The 19,122-nt window shown below is 38.2% G+C and overlaps 1 protein-coding gene across 2 annotated transcripts in view; it reads right to left on the reverse strand.

Moving 5' to 3' along the window:
• zgc:172282 (leucine-rich repeat and fibronectin type III domain-containing protein 1-like protein) overlaps positions 1-19,122 on the reverse strand; it is an 81,249-nt gene that overhangs the window by 29,316 nt on the left and 32,811 nt on the right. The window lies entirely within an intron of this gene.

Genomic DNA, 19,122 nt, shown 5'->3' on the forward strand with positions numbered 1-19,122 from the left:
AACATGCAGGATGGTGCGCCCACACACTGCTAAAAGACTATAAAACTCATTCAAATACACAAACAGATAAACAATTTCACTGTTTGAATTGAACAGATTACTGCACACCATGTGATCTGGCTGTGTGTACACATGCACCAAAATACTGCAGGCATGACAATCGTCTGATTAATGTGTTTAAATGATTGCATAAGCTGACAACTCCTCAAAATAATCCTAGTTTTTTTTTTCTAATTTATTTCAATTTATTTATTTTTTTTAATACGGCTAAGTCTACACATGATCACTGGCAGAAGCTTTGCATTGAAAACATTGTTTTCCTGTGAAGGGCGTAATAACACCAAACCTTGAGACAGTACCTTACACCTTGCATCTACAGTAAAAGTGCAAATTATTTGAACTTTAACCCTAACTGCTGCTGATCTTTCAAAAGTATGCTTAGTTAGATTTTGCTGACCAAGATGCTTAAACATATTTAGTTTTTCAATTTTTGTCAGCGTCAGGTTTTACCAAAACGATTACAGCTTTAAAACAGCACATCATGTTCATCAAACACTGGACTTTATACATAACATAATACACAGTTCACATGACAAAAAATATCTTATATATAGAGTGCACATGTAATTTGTCATAAAATGTATGTTGAGTTACTCAACATATAACTGTTGGGGATACAGGAGGTCTATGAGACACCAGAATGCAGAGTGTATGCACTGTGTTTGAGGATCCATTTAAGTACAAGAAATAAGGGGTGACAAAAATTTGTGTAAGAGCATTGCAACACTGTAAGAAATAAGCACTGCACGAGTAAACTTCACCTTAATTACAAGTACACACAATGGATGAGGCATATAAAATTGCACTAAACAAACACTGCTTCAAAGTGATTAGAGGCTCTAGATGGAAAATGCAACTGTCCTGTTGTGTTGGGATAGCTATAGGAATTCAATAAAATGAAAGGGAAAACCTAAGCTGGTAAACCCTTAAAATAGTACGGTACACTCTGCAGCTCTTTTCTACCTCCACATAACATGATGAGTTAGACAAGACCTTTCCACAGGTCAATACATTCACTGTAAGTGTGTAAAAATCATAAGAGCTGTTTTAAACAATTTGATTTTTTTTAAAAAGTGATTGTGCTTGCTTCACGCACCTCTATTGGTCAAAAACTCAATTGTGTACGTTTACATTAATATTATGGATTATATAATACATTGATTGTTAATTGGTTGTTGAATATTGTGAAATAGTCTTTATTGACATGACGGTAAGCTATTATTACTATATTCTAATACATTTCCTGATGTATTTCCAAATTTTAACACTTGAAATTCTGGTCACCTGTTTGCATTATTCTTCAACTCCTTGTATTATTTCTCATTTTCATTTCAACCCCACTTCTAACATGACTATCTCCACAATTACATACAAATTGCTGCCATTTACATACATTGTCTTGTTTAGCTGCACAGTACACTCTTTGGCTTCTGGTGTTAAGTAATAACTATTACAAATTGCACCGCAATCTCAACATACTATTTTTTAACCTGCAGTGAGAGCCCAATGATATTTCACAGTGACCAGTGGGAACTGGGGAGCGAGACATGCTCCCCCTGTGCTGTGACAGAGAGCAATCTGTCATGGCACATGTACCACCCTGCATACTGAATAACTATGGTAATGCTGCCATCTCTGCATGCATATATTTTTTTAAGTGTGATACTGTTCAGAGAAAATTGTCGAGCCTCATTCTCCTGTCAGTGTGTTTTGTAACCATCAGGCCTATTTTCTAATGCATCTCTACATTTTAACATAAAATTTATATTGACATGTTGCCAACCCAGCCTTCGTCAGCTCTCCTTTCTTGGCTTTTCATCTCTAACTGCTTTCAACCCCACTGCAATCGAAGACTAGTAATTACTGTAGACTGCTGTCATTTCCCCAGGTTATTCCTTGCTTCTGTACTGCAAAGCACAACTTACTGCACAATTCACCATCTAACTGCTGGATAACTGCAATGGAAAATCCCAGAGAAAATAGAACAGCGTTTGCATACTTTTTTTTTTTTTTTTTTAATATTGATCAGTCAAACCACTTTTTTTAAACCAAAGTAAGATATCAGAGGACCATATATCTGACACATCAATGTTGAGAAAGAGGAGGTAGATAGATAGATAGATAGATAGAAGTGTGTGATTGAAGTAACTCATAAACATAGCACACACACACACACACACATTGCATTTGGTATTCAAAGCACACTAGTACAGGTGTCAGTAGAGCAGCGGTGTAGTCAGTTTGAGGCTCACGAAGGCCTCGGTGTCTGCGGTCACAAATGGGATTAATAGATGCTAATAGACCTGTTATCAGGAACTCTACTTTGTTAGTATGTCATTATTGTCTTGTCTCAGGCGAGAACAGTGACAGGTTTGTTAGAGGCACTTGTTACAACGGCAGACTGCCGAGGGCCACTGCACTGCTGAGTCCTGTGTGCGCATGTCCGTGAGTGGGTGTGCCCAGACAGTGCGGCTGACATTTCCATGCCCAGAGCGGATATGTATACTCACGCGCACATCTGTGTTTGTGCATGAGCCTGACATTTTCATGCTGTCTGCATTCAGTTATGTTCACTGACGGGAGGACGTTTTGTTTGTAAATACTGTCCATCAATCAGCCCTTGGGAACTCAAAATGCACATGCATATACACACACACATACATATGCGAGATGTCATAAAGTTACATTCACAGCCCTGGGTTCTGACTGTTGATCTAAGCAGAACCTCAAGTGAATATTTATGATAATGTGCCTTGGCTGTTTTTAAATAATTTAATGTACCAATTATTCCTCCAGTGCAGGCACTGCAGAGCAGTGGAGGGCAAAGGGTTGACAGCAAAGTCCCTCCAGCACACAAACCCTGTCCATCCTGTGAGACACACTATAAAAAATGACACAAAATGTGTCACTGAAGTGGGTGGACTGATGGATTGATGGATGGATGTGTGGACCAACATTACACATCAAATTATAAAACAGATTGTCTCAAATCTAACATGGGAATCTGCCAAAATGTGACGTTATTTATTGAAATAAGTCATCATTGAGAAAGCGAACTTGGGACATTTAATAAAATCACTTTCAGAACTGCAGCACGGGGTAGCCACTGGATATTCACAGGACCCAAGGGACAGAATTTGATGTTACAAGCTTTAATTATTAAAATAAGTGCCACATAATTAATCATTCTATGAGGACTTCCCCTGTGGGACCTTGTGAGCTGAGGGCCCCGTCCTGTTGCCCCTTCTTAGGAGGCAAGCCGTCCCCTTTCATCTTCCTCTGAGGAACTGAGTCAGTATTTTTAAGTTTCCACTGAGTGACTGCTGGATCTGTTAGATTTTCACCACAGCCTCTATCTCTCTCCATACAACCTCTGCATGTAATTTTCATCCCTCCATTGCTCTTATTCATTCTGCCTTCTTATCTTGATGTCTCTCTATCTCTTTCAGTCCTTTCCTGCTAATTTATCCCATCATCTTCAATTTCTCTACCTCTGTTTGTATAATATCTATTAATTTGTGTCTCACACACTCTCACACACACAGTATGACAGATCAGAGTTGTGAGACAATCTTGTCAGAACATTTGCTTTAATTATTTCCAGTTTTACAACAGATGTAACTAGTTAAGCCAGCTACATAAACTTGGTTTAATACTCATCTAGATTTTAAGCGTAGCACCTACACTGACAGGCATTATAATTTAAATGACGGCATACATAGTGTTATATATTACTACACTCCTGTGGGATAACCACAGATGTTTAATGATTGATTCACACCATAATGATGCAAATTATGTGGGATGAAGATTTGTGATACATTTGATTTTTCAGAAAACTGTTCAACTAATGTGCATTAAACCAGGTTTGTTCTTTACATAACAGAGAATCAAAAGGTTCATATCAAATTGTTCCCAAGATAGAAGCATGCAGTGTTAAAACATGCCTCATATTCAAGGCTAATGCACTAAGTGTGATCCACTTCATTATATGTTGCTGTGCACACGCAGTATCCAAGTGTACAACATCCAGTCTTTCTGTTTAAGCCATTGGTGTTAAAAAGCAGTCTCCTTGACCACTCATTTAATTCCACATCATTGGGCAGTGCAGTGCTGGTGCTCCAATTTATTTCTCTTTCAGATGACCATAAATGTTAGTACATCATATTTATTTTACCAACACATTTATGTCATTGAATATGGAGTCATTGTGTTACTGTGTAATTTACTAAACTAAGATTGCTTTTTCAACCTAACTGATTAAGAATCTTTTATAAACCCACCTGTATTTATTTCTTATAACGTATTACTCCAGTGTTTTATGATGTTCGTTTCTTTTGTTTTATCTGTCTGTGTGACCATTCCATGATATTTTTGTTGTATTTCATGGTATTGTATGTGAGAGGGTAATATTGAAAAACAGTTTACTTCATTCCTCTATAGCTTTTCTGTAGTATGTATGTTAAGACCTGGAAGCTCAAAAGCTTGAGAAATGTATGTTGCCATGAGTCAGATGTATTCCAATGGACTACACTTTAGGGAAAAAAAAAATGTTGCTAATGCATCTCTGTGAAAGTTGCAACATTTTTTTTCCACATAAAATTTATCATGTATTTTTATATTTAGAATCACCTATCAAACAAATTTATAGTGTTCCCATATTTTCTACATCTTTTCAATGTCAGTGTGCTGTCGATTTGATTAGTGGGTAATTGTAGAAGTAACTGAAAATAACAAAAGTAGCCAGTGAGTTACTTTTAAGACTTAGTGCAGTGATTGTATATTATTAATATAACTGCTATTACTATATATATAGAGAGAACCATATAACACATTAATTATTTTGTACATTGATTAAATATTAAGTGGACTCTAAAGAGAATTGTAATACTATGAATGAATTAAATTCAGTTATAAAACATATTCTAATATCCAAACAATAGTACATATTTTGTTTTCCATTTGAGGATGAAAGCTGTGTGTTTTTTCATCATTCAGCAGGCAACACACACTTTTGGTCCTGTGCTGCACATACCCAACTGTTCCCCTTACAGATGGCCAATTTTTACTAAACACACCAAATTGTACTGTAAGTAGGTGATCAGCTAAGGGTCATTAAGCAACCTGTTAGGTTGACAGCTTAGCTGCTTTTGGATTGGGTGTAATTTGATTTATGTAAATAAGTGTGTGAGTCCATTACCTTTTATCTATACTGCCAGAAATAATTAATGTGGTTATAGAAAAAAAGTAGTTGTAGTAGTAGTTTAGTCCAGAACTTGTCCTGTCAGAAATTATGGTCCCTTGGCCCATAGGCTCTCCCACTTAATCCTCCTCCCACATTCTTTTTTAAGTCGCGAATCATTGTATCTCTGCAAATGTCCCTATATTGCAACACTTACAGTAAAAACATATTTCAATCATTCCCATCCACTCTAAAACATTAGGTAAAATAAAGCAGGCAAACATAAAAGAGGAAGAATATTTACATTTTAACCCAATCAAAGAAGATATTGTCACACAAATCAAATGCATTCAGTGTACATTGCAACCATTACATGTTACATTGCTAAGTCTGTTTGAGCCATTAACTTAGCTAGTTGAATTAACAGCTATCAATATTGCAAATAAAGGCAATCAAGCTGTTAAAGGTATAATATGTAATTATTCCACATTAAATGTCTACAAACAACTAGACCTATGTTATATATGTTGTTGAGTTGTGTACTTGCATTATCCCAAATGTTTCCGACAATTGTCAAACCCAGAGAAATCTGTGATTTAATCAAAGTAACGAACCGTTTCATTTGGTCGCCTGTCAATGGCATCATACCTCCTCTACCGAAGAGTAAACATGCACATGATGCATACAGCGGCGCTGTGTTTGTCCGCTACAATGGCGTCTACCAAAGAGTAACTTACACACATACAAGATAATACATCGGCATTGTGGTTGTTCCAAAGAAACTGTTATAAATTGACTTTTATTCAGTTTTAAGCCACATTTTCATGATAAATTTAGGTCGCTTTTAACTATATCTTTTAGCCGGAAGAAGGATTTTAGTCATTGGACACCTGGATCTTAAGTTATCAGAGAAATAAACTGGGCAAACGTTAGCAGCGGCTTGGCTAACAGCCCCTCCAGGAAGTCTGGTGGTCACCGAACATCGTCAGAGAAATATTGATTTTTTAGGTTAAACAACTTTAATCAGTATTTTTAAGGATTTTAATCTGTGTATACGTTTGTTTTTGCAGAGGAGGAGACCTCTGCAGATAATGCGGCTCCCGGGAGAAACTGACCAAACGTCTGGATCTAAAGTTATAAGAGAAATAAACCGAACAAGTGTTAGCAGCAGCTCGGCTAACAGCCCATACCAGACGTCCGGTGCTCACCAAATATCGTCAGAGAAATATTGATTTTTTAGGTGAAACAGCTTTAATCAGTATTTTTAATGATTTTAATCTGCGAGTACGTTTGTTTTTGCAGAGGAGGAGACCTCTGCGGATAATTCAGGTCCCGGGAGAAACTGGCCGAACGCCTGGATTCAAAGTTATAGGAAATAAACCGAACAAGTGTTAGCAGCAGCTTGGCTAACAGCCCGTACTGGACGTCCGGTGGTCACCGTATATCGTCGGAGAAACACTGATTTTTTAGGTGAAACTGCTTTATTCAGTGTTTTTACCTGTAATCTCCGGGTCCATTTGTTCTGGAGAGGAGGAGATCTCTGCGGGTAATTCGGCTCCCGGTAAAAACATGCTGAATGATGAACACTGGAGTAATCCTATCCCAGTGAAGCTGGTTATTTAACTGAAATTACATATTGTGCGTTTAAGAAGTGTTAATGTCCTGAAAACTCATAGTTTTGGGTAACTGAACAAAAAAGCATATATCTAATCCCACAAGCACTAGTTAGCTGCTTTGTGTTTGGAATTATACCACCAGCCTGTGGTGCCTATATTTACTCTACACAGTTTAGTGAGAGTCTCCGGTCTATCTACCTCTACACACACACACACACGCATGCACACACACGTTTGTATAGCTAGCATAATGCATTCCCTAGCCCCTAACCCTAACCTTAACCATCATAACTAAATGCCTAACCCTAACCCTCACCCTAAACTGAACCTAAACCCAATTCTAACCTTGGGTTAGACAAAAAAACAAGTCTAAACCCTCAAACAGCCCTTTGAAGGACCAGCAAATGTCCTCACTTTCCTAAAATGTTCTCACTTCCCAGGTCTAAAATTCAAATTGGTTCTCATAATGATAGCACTGCAAGTACACAAACACAAACACACACACACATACACACTATGTTTTCAGCTGAAGAAAGATACTGTAGAGAGCCATGAATCCAAATGTTGCTGTCACACTGGTTCTCCACAGCCTGTTCTTAAAATAAAGCATTGTAAAATACAACAAGCACATTATAGCCTTCAGGTGAACCGGTCTGTTTTAAAGAAGTGTGTGGCAGTAAGTAGTTTATCATATTTGAGACTAATTTTCTCTGACAGTAGAGAAAAAGTGAGTCTCACGGAGTCCCTAAAGATGGTTGCATCAAAAAGCTTGCTAGCGGTCTTCTAGTCACTTGGCTGGCCAGGTGGGTGTTAATATTTCAGATTGAAAAAAATCAAACATACTTGCAGCAGTGACCTCTGCCAAAGAAGATTTATCTTCTTTTTAATATACTGCGTGTGGACAGTCATTATAAATTAGTGATGTTCATAGTTGTGAGATGGGGGGCTTCTACACTGCAACGTGATTACCTGAATGGATTCATAAATCTAACGGTGTCATGTGACATTATCCTCCTTATTCTTCAACTTTGTTAATCATCATGTTTTTTTCTTAAAGTGTTTAGCCTCCTCTTCCTCACTCCTTTTCCATTCCAGCCCATCTACAGTAACTATTATCCTTTAACTTCTACTACTTCTAATTTGCCTCCCTCTGTCCTCTGTCCGACATGGGCATAACAGCAAGTTAATACTTCAACGTGTTTTTACAAGGCCATCAATCTCTTTGATGAATGTTCCAGCCTGGATTGCTATTGAGCAAACAAAACTTTTACAAGGATGTAAACTGTACAAAGAGAACAGGCCTCAAGGATGAATGTTTTCTTGCTTTCTTCTTCTTTTTTCAAAACCAGAAACATGATCTAATGTAATTCTGTTCTTATGCCAAAGTCCAGTGATGAATCAAACATTTTAAAAGTGCTAACCAAGCAAGCTGACATAATCCCATTTAATGTCCATTCTTCTTTTATTAAGCAGAATTTGTCTTTATGGCAGAAAGAAGAAAAAATAAAAATGTGTTCTTACTCTGTATCAAATTATCTGGATCTGCAAAGAAGCATATCAAAAATGTCATTTTTTTAAAGGGTGAATAGTTGTATTGCAGCTTCAGATACATGAAAAATAAAAATACAGACTAGAATGCAGTTGATGGTGTAAAAAAAAATAACATTAAATTGTAAGCAACTCAGATCAAATGATGGGTTGCAGGGACACAGAGCAAGGTCGAAAACAAAAGGAATGATGGGTACATTGCAGCCATAATTGAAGAGGTTGCATTGATGGGTATGCACTCCAGCTGTCCCTGGACTGACTGAACCTATAGAGTGCAAGCTAATATAGAGCTGGATCAATTATGAAGCACAGAGAATGATGAAAACAAAATCCAAATTATAGATCCTTACAGTGGAAGAGGCTCGCCTATTTGTTTTGCACTCTGCATGCCCTTCTCAAATCAATTTAGCATTTTCTTTATGTTTTTAGACGAGGAATATTATTGATTAAGTCAGGGTTGATGGACAATAACACAGTTATCAACAGAATCTTCCCTCTACAAATGACTTTGTGTCCAGTGTGCACTCCACATTATGGAGTGTTACAGCATATACAGTTAGTTTTCATCAGTGAAACAATGTAAATTGTGGCAGATTGCAAAAAGATTTTTGTGTACAAAAATTAGAAAGTTCCTTGGCTATCTTAAATGTTCTTTTTACCTATGTACTGTAATAGTAAAATGACAAATGATTACCACACAGTTTTTATAGATAAAGGAAAATTAAGAATATGAAATCAAATCTGTATGTAAAGTCTTTGACATATATATATTTAAGGTTGGGCAATGTAACCCTAGTTCTATGAGCACAGGGCAAGCTAATCAGCAGATTGGATACTAATGGGATACTAATCCATAAATGAGATGGTACCTATGCCTGTAAAAAAGGTAGCTACCATTCAACATTCAAGGGGAGAAATGGAGAATTGGACAGCAGCAAACAGTGCCCTAAAAGGTCTGCAGCACACACTGCCACTGTGGTGCCTATGGATGAGCTTGGGTGGTATTCTCTCAGAACACACAAGTCACTCACTCAATCACCCAAGTCAGTAGAAGGAAGCCAACATCTCTGTTATTGGTTGCTTTCCCATTAGAAAGATCCTGAATGATTGTGAAAACAGGAACAATTGCTGAGAGCCAATCAGAGTTCTCTGCTGACTTCAGCACTATAACTTTATGGAAAAGAAACCTGCGACACACACACACACACACACACACACACACACACACACACACACACACACACACACTAACAAGGAGAATAACCGAGCAGCAGTAATAAAATAATGGAAATACCCAAAACATACAATGTACCTAACAAGGGGAAGCCTAGAGGGTCAAAGGAAAGAGATGAAGACTGAAGAAAAATTGCACTCACCAGATGGAGAAAAAGTTCACTTTTTAATCTAAACATCCAATAATTTTGACATAATGTTCTCATTTTCTTCCACCATCCTCTGACCCAAAGGGAATCCCCTAAGCAGCCTTCCTTCAATTTCTCATTACAACATTAAACTTTAAACTTAGATAAAGTTTTCAACCTTTCATTAGCCATTCATTAGTCCATGCAACCAGCCCCAGAAATGATAAGAAGTAGAACATCTCAGAGAATTGTGATGTATTAAGGGTTAGGATTACATTTGCAACTTCATAGTTGTGACCTTGACTAATACTGACACCTTTTAGATTTTTTTTTAGATTTGAATTTTTAATGGACACTTGCACTGCTCCCTTGAGAAAATTTGACAAATAATTCATAAAACCAGTATTTCACAGGTGTGGCAGCAGTAATAGTAATGATACTGACCTTATTGCTGTGTGTTATACCACCACATGCTAAATCTGCAAAAAAATGTCTCCTCATAGAAAAAGGGACTTTTATGTTTTTCAAGTATTACTATGCTACTTGAGTGAAGACATGCATGTAACAAACCAGGATCACAGCTTATCTGGGTTGTACGATTTTTAAGATAGCTAACAGAAGCAGGATTCTCCAAAAGCCTGATCATAAATGGGATACTATAGCATAGATGTAGTTATGCTCTTAAAAGTGATTTGCCAGGGTGATCCACATTATTACTCCTGATCAAACCCCTCTGTGGACTGATTCAGTTTAAGAGGTTTAGATTTGAATTTTTTTTATTACCATTATGCAGCAAGTCAAAATGACATTTTATAGAATAAAGTATAACTAGCAATCACTTGAGAAGCAATAGAAAAGATTATATCATTGATTGCATACTGTTCAAGGATGGTTACAAACTGCATGGCTAATCATCTTGCTGATTTGTTCCAATCTTCTTAATTTTTAAAACCTGTTAGGAAAGGGATTTATGAGAACAGTGTGGTTACTTTTCTTAAACCAGTTTATCAATTTAGGACCCCATGTGTTCATCATAATGGGTAGATACTGTACCTTGTTGGCTGCCAAAAGATTAGATCCATTAGATCCATTAGAGCAGGGGTTCTCAAACCTTTTAAGGCCAAGGACCCCTTAAAAGGGAGAAATCTTTCCAAGGAACCACTCACAACTATAACACCAATTAAGATTATACCTACTACCATTTGTACTCTTAGATGACATTGAAGCTATTTGTATTCTAAACCTTTTCAGCCTTATATTAGCCCATATCACGCATACTTTTAAAAAGAGGGTCAATTTATTTAAATTGCATTTGAAATTGCATTTCAAATTTCATCTTGACAGCATTTGCACTCACCCGTTGTCCTCCCAGGCACCTCCTTACAGAACAGAAAATCCTGCAATATGTTCCCTTCCCATGGATAGTGAATCAAATCAATCAACTGAGCCACACTGGTAATGTCTGTTGATTTGTCCAGCTGAATAGAAAATTGCTCACAGGAATGCAATCTATCCAGTAGCTGTGACTGTAGGGCAACTGAGAGTTCTTCATTTCTCCTCCTCATGGTGTCATTTGAGAGGTAAAGCTTTTATTTTATTAGCTGCCTCTGTCCCAAGTGTAACTTCACACATTTCAAACGCCACTGGAAGTATGACTTCTTGTGCAATTGTGTGTGGCTTCTTATTTTTAGCAATCCATTGAGCCACCATAAAAAAATATTTTGTTTTGCCCTCATATTCTGGGTGCTTTGTGATCAGATGTTGCTTTAGCTTGGCTGGTTTCATGGCTTTGTTCGCTAGCACCTGAAGACACATGACACATTTTGATCTCCCATCGCTGTTCTCAGTAAAACCAAACTTGATATATCTGTTGTCATATTTTTTCTCAGTTAAGCTAGTTTGGGCTTAGTGTCACTTGACAACATGGACTGACTCAAATATTTGTCTATGCTGGCGAGCTAGCTAGCTGGCTAATAAGCCAAGCTAAGTAGCAGCAAGAACAATTCGTTATGCCCTGAGTGAAGTGAGTGATTCATGACAGATGTGTTACAATCATATAAGAGTTTCGATTGGCCCAAAGCTAACGTGAGTGGGAGTAATGGACACAATGTTGGTAACCCCAGTTTCTATGAGTATAGGCATACTTGTTTTATTGCACAGCTTGGCGCAAGTAATTTATGGCAAATTATTTCATGGACCCTCTATGGGTTGCAGACGCCCAGGGGTCCCAAGACCCCACTTTGAGAACATCTGCATTATAGCACACTAGAGGCCATGTTTCCAAGATTGATGGGAGTATGTGGTATTATAAACTTTTGATCTTTACTTCTTTCACAGTTAACACCACACATGGAAAGGAAATCAAAGCACAGCTGAAGTGTAGAAGTGTCGAATTCTGGGACATTACGGTGGCATTTCTGTTCACAAATAATGTCCTCCCTTTGCTTAACAGACTGTGATTTCTTGTGTGCAGTAGAGCGTTTTGCTGCTGAATTTTAGAAGTATCAATGCCAAACTCTGGTTCTTTTTTCAAAAGGAGTTATGGGATGATCTGCTGGGCAGATGAAGCAGCTGCATAAATGCAGACACTGTATTGGACTGTGGCGGCAGAGTTCAGCCACAATACATGAATCTATATTTACCAATCAGTTTTTATTTTGACCTTCACATATGTTCAAGAGCTTTGGGTAGTGACCCCCTAAAAAATGTGATTATGGATTCAAGCAGCCAAATTGAGATTTATCCACACACTGACTGGACTTGGTGTCCGTGATACAGTGAGGAGCCAGCCAGTTCAAAGGACCTCAGAGTTAAGCTTTCTGCTCCTCTGCATTCAGGGAAGCCAGCTAAGGTTGTTTGGCACCTGGTAGGGATGCCAACCCCTCATGTGCGTCCCTTTGAATGTAAACCAGCCATGGCTGACTGAGAGGACAGCCCAGGGCAGGCTCATGACGTGCTGGAGAGGCATGCTGGAGGGGCTTCCAGCTGGCATGAGAGCCTACTGGGATCCCTCAAAATAGAGCAGCTGCTGCAGAAAAAGATGTGTACATCGCTCTGCCAAGACCGTAAATGTTTACCTAATTAGCCACAACCATTAAAAACAATCTTTTGATTTTGACCTTAAAATCTGGCCACATACCATATGGAATATATCCACAAATATGACCACATTTGCAAAAAGTATAGCCAATGAAATGTGTGTGTGTATGTGTGTGTGTGTGTGTGTGTGTGTGTGTGTCTGTGTGTGTGTGGTGCCTATTAATCTATTTCTCGCAGCTGTTACAGTAACATTTATAAAATAATTATGAATTTTAATAAAACAATTATGAAATTTGAACTTGACCACTGAAAGGATTAAAATATTTCTGCAAAAATATTTTAATCTTTTTTTTTTTTTAAAAATAATTCATTAAGTAGTACGATGTTTTCACTCGTCAAGTTCACACCTTGTCCTTTCTTCATCTGGGCACATAGGAGATGTGATCATATACAACTAAACAAAGGGTTAAATGCTAATTTAACATGCCAGAATTAAATCCCTCAACGTTCCTTTCAGTACTGTGGACAGCTCCAATTGGCCAGACATGCCAATACACTTAGGGCCAAATCCACAAAAGGACTGTATGGCTTTTGCAGCCACTAAACCTGTGCAAATGAGACAAAAAGATAGCGTGTAATTCACAAAGCACCCGCAAAGGGTGAAATGCACCACAAGCTGCACTGCCAAGCAAATAATGTCATGGTGTGCCTGTTCCATTTGCATGTATGTAAATTAGGTAATACTCATACATTCAGTGCAAATTTGGCCCCTTTCTATGCAAATAAGCCTTGTTGCAAAAACAGTCTAATTCACAAAGACCAGCGCTAATTGCCACATGCAATTCGAATGGAGTTATTAGCGTCTTCAGATAGTTGGTGTTAATTGTGTGCACACTCACTCCTCATTCACTCAAATTTTCAAGCTTGTGAGGCTTGAAAGATATTTAATTGATATTGAATGATATAAAGGGTGAAATCTTCAGTCAGACCTTGGGGGAGAAGGTTGGGTGGGGTAGTGGGGTCAAGTGGGTATGGGATGGTAGGCTAATCTTGGACTTTCAGCTGCTTAAAAACAAAAATGTCCCGACAGCTCTGATGGAGCTCAGGATTCATCCATTAGGACTGCTTTATTACAAACAATTCCATCGTATAAACCTGGAATCAGTGTGTAACAGCTGATCTGTGTAGATGTGTAGCAGAGCACAGAACATTAATTACCATCAGATCCTGACCAATCTGGTGTTAATGAAGTTACCACTGCTATGCTGCATGCGTAAATCCGCACAGCCTCTTTCTCAGTTTGGAGATGCACTTATCGTTTCAGCTGCTGTGTGATGCTGCAGCCAGCTATGACACACAGCCAGCTGTGGGAAACAAACAGCACATCAGTACTGATACTGTAAGTACTGTTTCTGCATTCGGCGACACCTGAATGATATTATTGTAAGATTCAGACATTAATCTAACACGTTTCAGACCTGCCTGAGTCATATTAATAGCTGTAGCCTATTTTGATGGACATTTCAGTAGATTATGTTATAGATGTAATATACTCGAGAGGTAAAAGAAGCAAAATACATGAAAGTTGGTTCGTGATTGCGGAGAGCTCTGTGTGTGCACACTGCTGCTAATTAAAGACGTGCAAGATGAGGCTTTTGTGCTCTCTGCAGTTTTCATTATGGACCAATCTGTGTGCTTAAATATGAAGAAAAGCCTGAAACACTGGAAACTGCTCCGCTCACTCAATCAGACGCAAAACAACGGCAAATTGCCCTCAGCAGCAAAACTTGATCGGCATGTTTGCACCAGCATATCATTACCGCAAAATCTTTTGTGAATAGGACCTTTAAACGTGGTAGATTGTGGGTGCAAATGCTGTGTAATTTATGGTGCTATTAGCGGGCGCAATCCATTCTTTGTGGATTTGGCCCTTAATGTCATTTTTGTGTGCATGTGCAGCATACAGCAAACTTTAATACTGAGTAGAAAATAATCACAACATGCAATAGCACAATGTGCTGTCATCATAAAAATAAAGAGGCTACAGTACACGCCTCCTTGTCAGACTAAGAAAACTGTCTGCTTTGATGACAGACTTCTGTCTTTATATGCTTTCCTGTGGGCGGCTCATCCTCAGCGTGTCGCCCCTCTTTTACCCACATTGCAGCTTATCTCCAAGCAGGGAAGGAAGGAACCCCTGGTCCATTTACTGCATCATCATTTAGCCTAGACATGGTGTCATCTCTATTGTCACTCATTGTCTAGTCCATTTCTGATTTTATTGTTGTTTGCACTATCTTGCAGCCCTTAGATTTTTTTCCTCACCATGAGGTGGATACATTTTTGTCCCAACCGAGGATAAAAATAACTCAGCAGAGCCAGGGACTTCATAGACCAGAGGGGGGGAAATCCCCACCATTCCCCCTGGCAAATTGCACCCTGGATACACAATGAGTGTATGTTTGAGGAGAAGAGGGGCATATTAGAGTAGTTTTGATGACAAAAAACACATCATCATACACAGTTAAGAGCATACGGTTGTCAAATTTTCTCCACTTGAAAGGGAAATATGACCACAGGTACGGCATGCCTTGAATATGGCAAGGAAATTACATCCCTCTGTGTTAGACAGAGGTTGAACATGACATCTTGCTGCTCAATATGGAACAGACCTTAGGGGGCAGGTTGTTAGTTGGATGCACAATGCAAAGTGAATGAGGGATGAAAGGTAAGTGGTTGCATAAGTGTGCACTGGAACAGTCTTTCTTGTGGCAGTCAGAGCTGCTGACATTTCATACGCCCAATGGAAGCACAAACATGGGGATGGGCTCTACAAATGGCACTTGTGAGCGTTGTTTTAAGTAGGTCAGTTGATTTAATGGTGGCTGTACACCTGAAGTCGCATTAAATCTCCAAAAGCTGCTTGTAACTCAAATATATGGCTGCAATGACTGCATATACTGTCACTGTGTTTTCTGCTTGAACAAAGCTAATCTTCACTATTAACACTATGCCCTTAAAGATAAAATAAATCAATAAAAATGCTCTCTGCATGACCTTCACTCTCACTGTGTCAGAGGGCAGAGGATAACCAATATGAGATGAAGTCAGCATTAATCCTCAGTGTCACTATTGTCTATCACAACAGGCAAAGACTTCACGTTCGGCTTAAACACTTTATATATTGCAGTCTGCTGACCGTAGCCCTTTGTTTGCAGATGTCCTACATTAGATAAATATAGAAGTAATCTTACAGATATATAGGATTTACCGATGGCTTAACCTAGTGAGACAGAATGTCATTTATGAGAGAATACAAATGTAATTTCCTCATTTAAATACTTAGGTGTTGAAGTGATGAAATACTTCTCTGCCTCACCCAACTATTTAACAGTTACATATTTTCTGAGATCTGTTCAATTTTTATGTCAACCTTCTGCTTTCAGTTTGTTCAGATCTTCTTCTTCTGTGTTGCTATAGAAACTCTTAAATGTTCAAGAAAAGCATCTCTTTAATCCTTGTTTATGCGTGTCACACTTGTGACTTTCACCACAATGGCACCAAAACCGCTTATACACATTCTGCATGATAGTTCTGCCCTTTGAACTTAGTCATAGCCCTTCTACAGCCGACAATTGCAAGATATTTTATTGATCTCTATAAGGAAATTGCTTCTCCACTTGTCTTCCTTCTATAGGGAGATCAGAGTTCATGGTCAGCTATAATCCTAGCATCTTCATAAAGGATGCTGCAGCATGAATGACTGTAAACACTAAGGCCCTATGGTGGTCTCCTCATCCATGATGCTCCCAGAAAAAAGGCCTTTGAGCAGGGTTGAATTAGCATAAAGACTGAAGGAAAATGCACTGCAGTAAAAAGAGTGGAATATTTCCTAACCTTTTTGTTAGAAGATAGCAGATAATTTCCCATGTGATGAGCACGAGAGTAATCTCATCTGCTGCTGCTGCTGCTGCTGCTGCTCTACAGTAATGGTCTTTACTTAATACTGTGACCTCAACCGCACTTTTGAGGACAACAGATGACCTTTATGGGATAAATACATGACATCATGTCATCTTTTATATTAATACTATACTTTGGTAATGACCTGCATTGTAACATCACACTATGACTCAACATGTTGACCCGCAGCCTGTATTAATCCTAGCCCTTGAGAACAGTCAAGGAAAATAACAATGGTATGTGTGTTTAAAACAATAATGGTGTGTGTTTAAAACACATATTAGCATTTGCTGGACTGAAGCTAAACATGAGCTTTTTTTTTCAACTGAGACACAACTTGCATACTTTTGCCTGTAATATCAACAACACTCTTCAGTAATAACGTAATAACACTTCATCCACTGTGGAGAACCAAAAGTGAGTTGCATGAAAATAAATGAAACAATCAAATAATAATAATTAGATAATTAATAATTAAATACTTAAATATATTACAAAATAATTGATGAATAATTATGAAATACATGGAAATAGATAAATCAATTTATTCTACTTTCTCTTTTTCACCTTTTACTGCCACCTCTGAATTCATTTTCATCAGAAAGACTTTTTTTTCTTAAACATGATTTATACACATGCAGAAGCTTTTTCCTCAGGTGACACCTAAATCACTTAACGCTCAATATGCAAATTGAGATTGATTGGACATTGGTAGTAAAATTAACTCAACCAATCACTAAATCTGGGACAATCCATAAGTGTTTTAATTACATCCCTGTGATTTGCATATTGAAGCTACAATAAATGAGGTCATAGCCTAGAGGAAAATCCTGACACAGGGGAAATACACATAATTACTTTAAAATTAATTACCATTCCTTAGTTTCATGTATTGTATCTACGTGCATTTTACCTGTTTATTTGAACTTTTTATTTCTTCATTCAGCCTTTCATTTCATTTAAAACAAGTCAGGTTTGGTTCTGCATAAAATCTGCAAAATCTGACATCTATCCATGTATCTATGTATCTATCTATCTGCAAGAGAGAGAGAGAGAGAGAGAGAGAGAGAGAGAGAGAGAGAGAGAGAGAGAGAGAGAGAGAGAGCAACAGCTCTATTCTGATTTGAGATACTCACTCTGCTGTTAAATACAGGACTTTTCTCTAATGCTGGCCTTTGCTCTTTGTAAAATGCTGCAGAACAATATTACCAATCTGAGGGTGTCTTTATCAAAGTTTAATACCCGTAAAACTCTGCCCGTTGAAGCTGTCGTTGTTTCATAAGATGTGTCTTTATGAACTGGAGAAGTTATTAATCCCATAACCCTAATCTCTCCCTTCCTCTCTCCCTCTGTGCTGCCTCCCACTCCATCACCCCAGCAAACAGGAAGAGATAATCTGGCCAGAGATTATTGTGAGATTAGTTGTGTCTACTGTATGTTGTGTGTATGTACTATGTTGGAACGACTAGATTCATGGTTGACACATAGTCTGATGATGAATGGAGGGAGGGAAGAACGGATGCAGGGAGGATTATAAGACAGGTGGGCAGATCCACAGTCATAGAAAGATAGACAGCCTGACAGAAAGAGAAAAAACAAACAGACGGAAAGGCACAAGACAGACAATGACATGTAGCCCTGTCTGAATAAGGCTGAGAGGTTGTCAAGTTTGCTGGCTATCATTTAAAAATAAATGCCATTCAGCCAAGCAACCTGGTTGGTTATATTTAATATGTCCTATGACTTGTACAGTTCAACTTGTCATGCTTTAAAAGTCATTCTCTAACCATCAAGTGGAAATGCATGAAGTGCACTGACCCTTTATCTTGCTATTTCCTGCATGTGTGCATTTTTAAGCCATACGGTAAATATGTTTAATATTTTATAAATCTTGTATTTTACTGTACTATACATCAGTGAACAGTGCTGAGCCAGTTTCAGATGCCCTAAAATAGCACAAGCCACACAAAAGGCACAATAAAAAGCTCACAGTCATAAAAGTCACACAGCTAAGGTAGGACAGGTGCTTCAAAATGTTAGCTTAGTTCATATGTGATGAGCTTTCTCCCCTCATTCTGTCTTTGATGTATTAGGACGGCTTGGCTTGTCCAAGTACGAAAGAATTCAGGTGTTTGGTTGAACAACATTTATTGGTTTGCTGTGATGTTGTTGTCTCTACTTCAATTTTCTAAAACTCTTGAACATGACAGTACTGATGAATTTTATGTCAGTGTTCTAGCGTGTGTGTGTGTGTGTGTCTGTGTGTATTCAGGCAGGTATGAGTGTTTTCTCCTGGAGTGTCTGGACTGAAGTGAATGCAATACATCAGCTGCTGACGCGTAATGAAATAAAA

This window comes from Thunnus maccoyii, chromosome 6 (genome assembly GCF_910596095.1).
Source record: "Thunnus maccoyii chromosome 6, fThuMac1.1, whole genome shotgun sequence".
NCBI lineage: Eukaryota > Metazoa > Chordata > Actinopteri > Scombriformes > Scombridae > Thunnus > Thunnus maccoyii.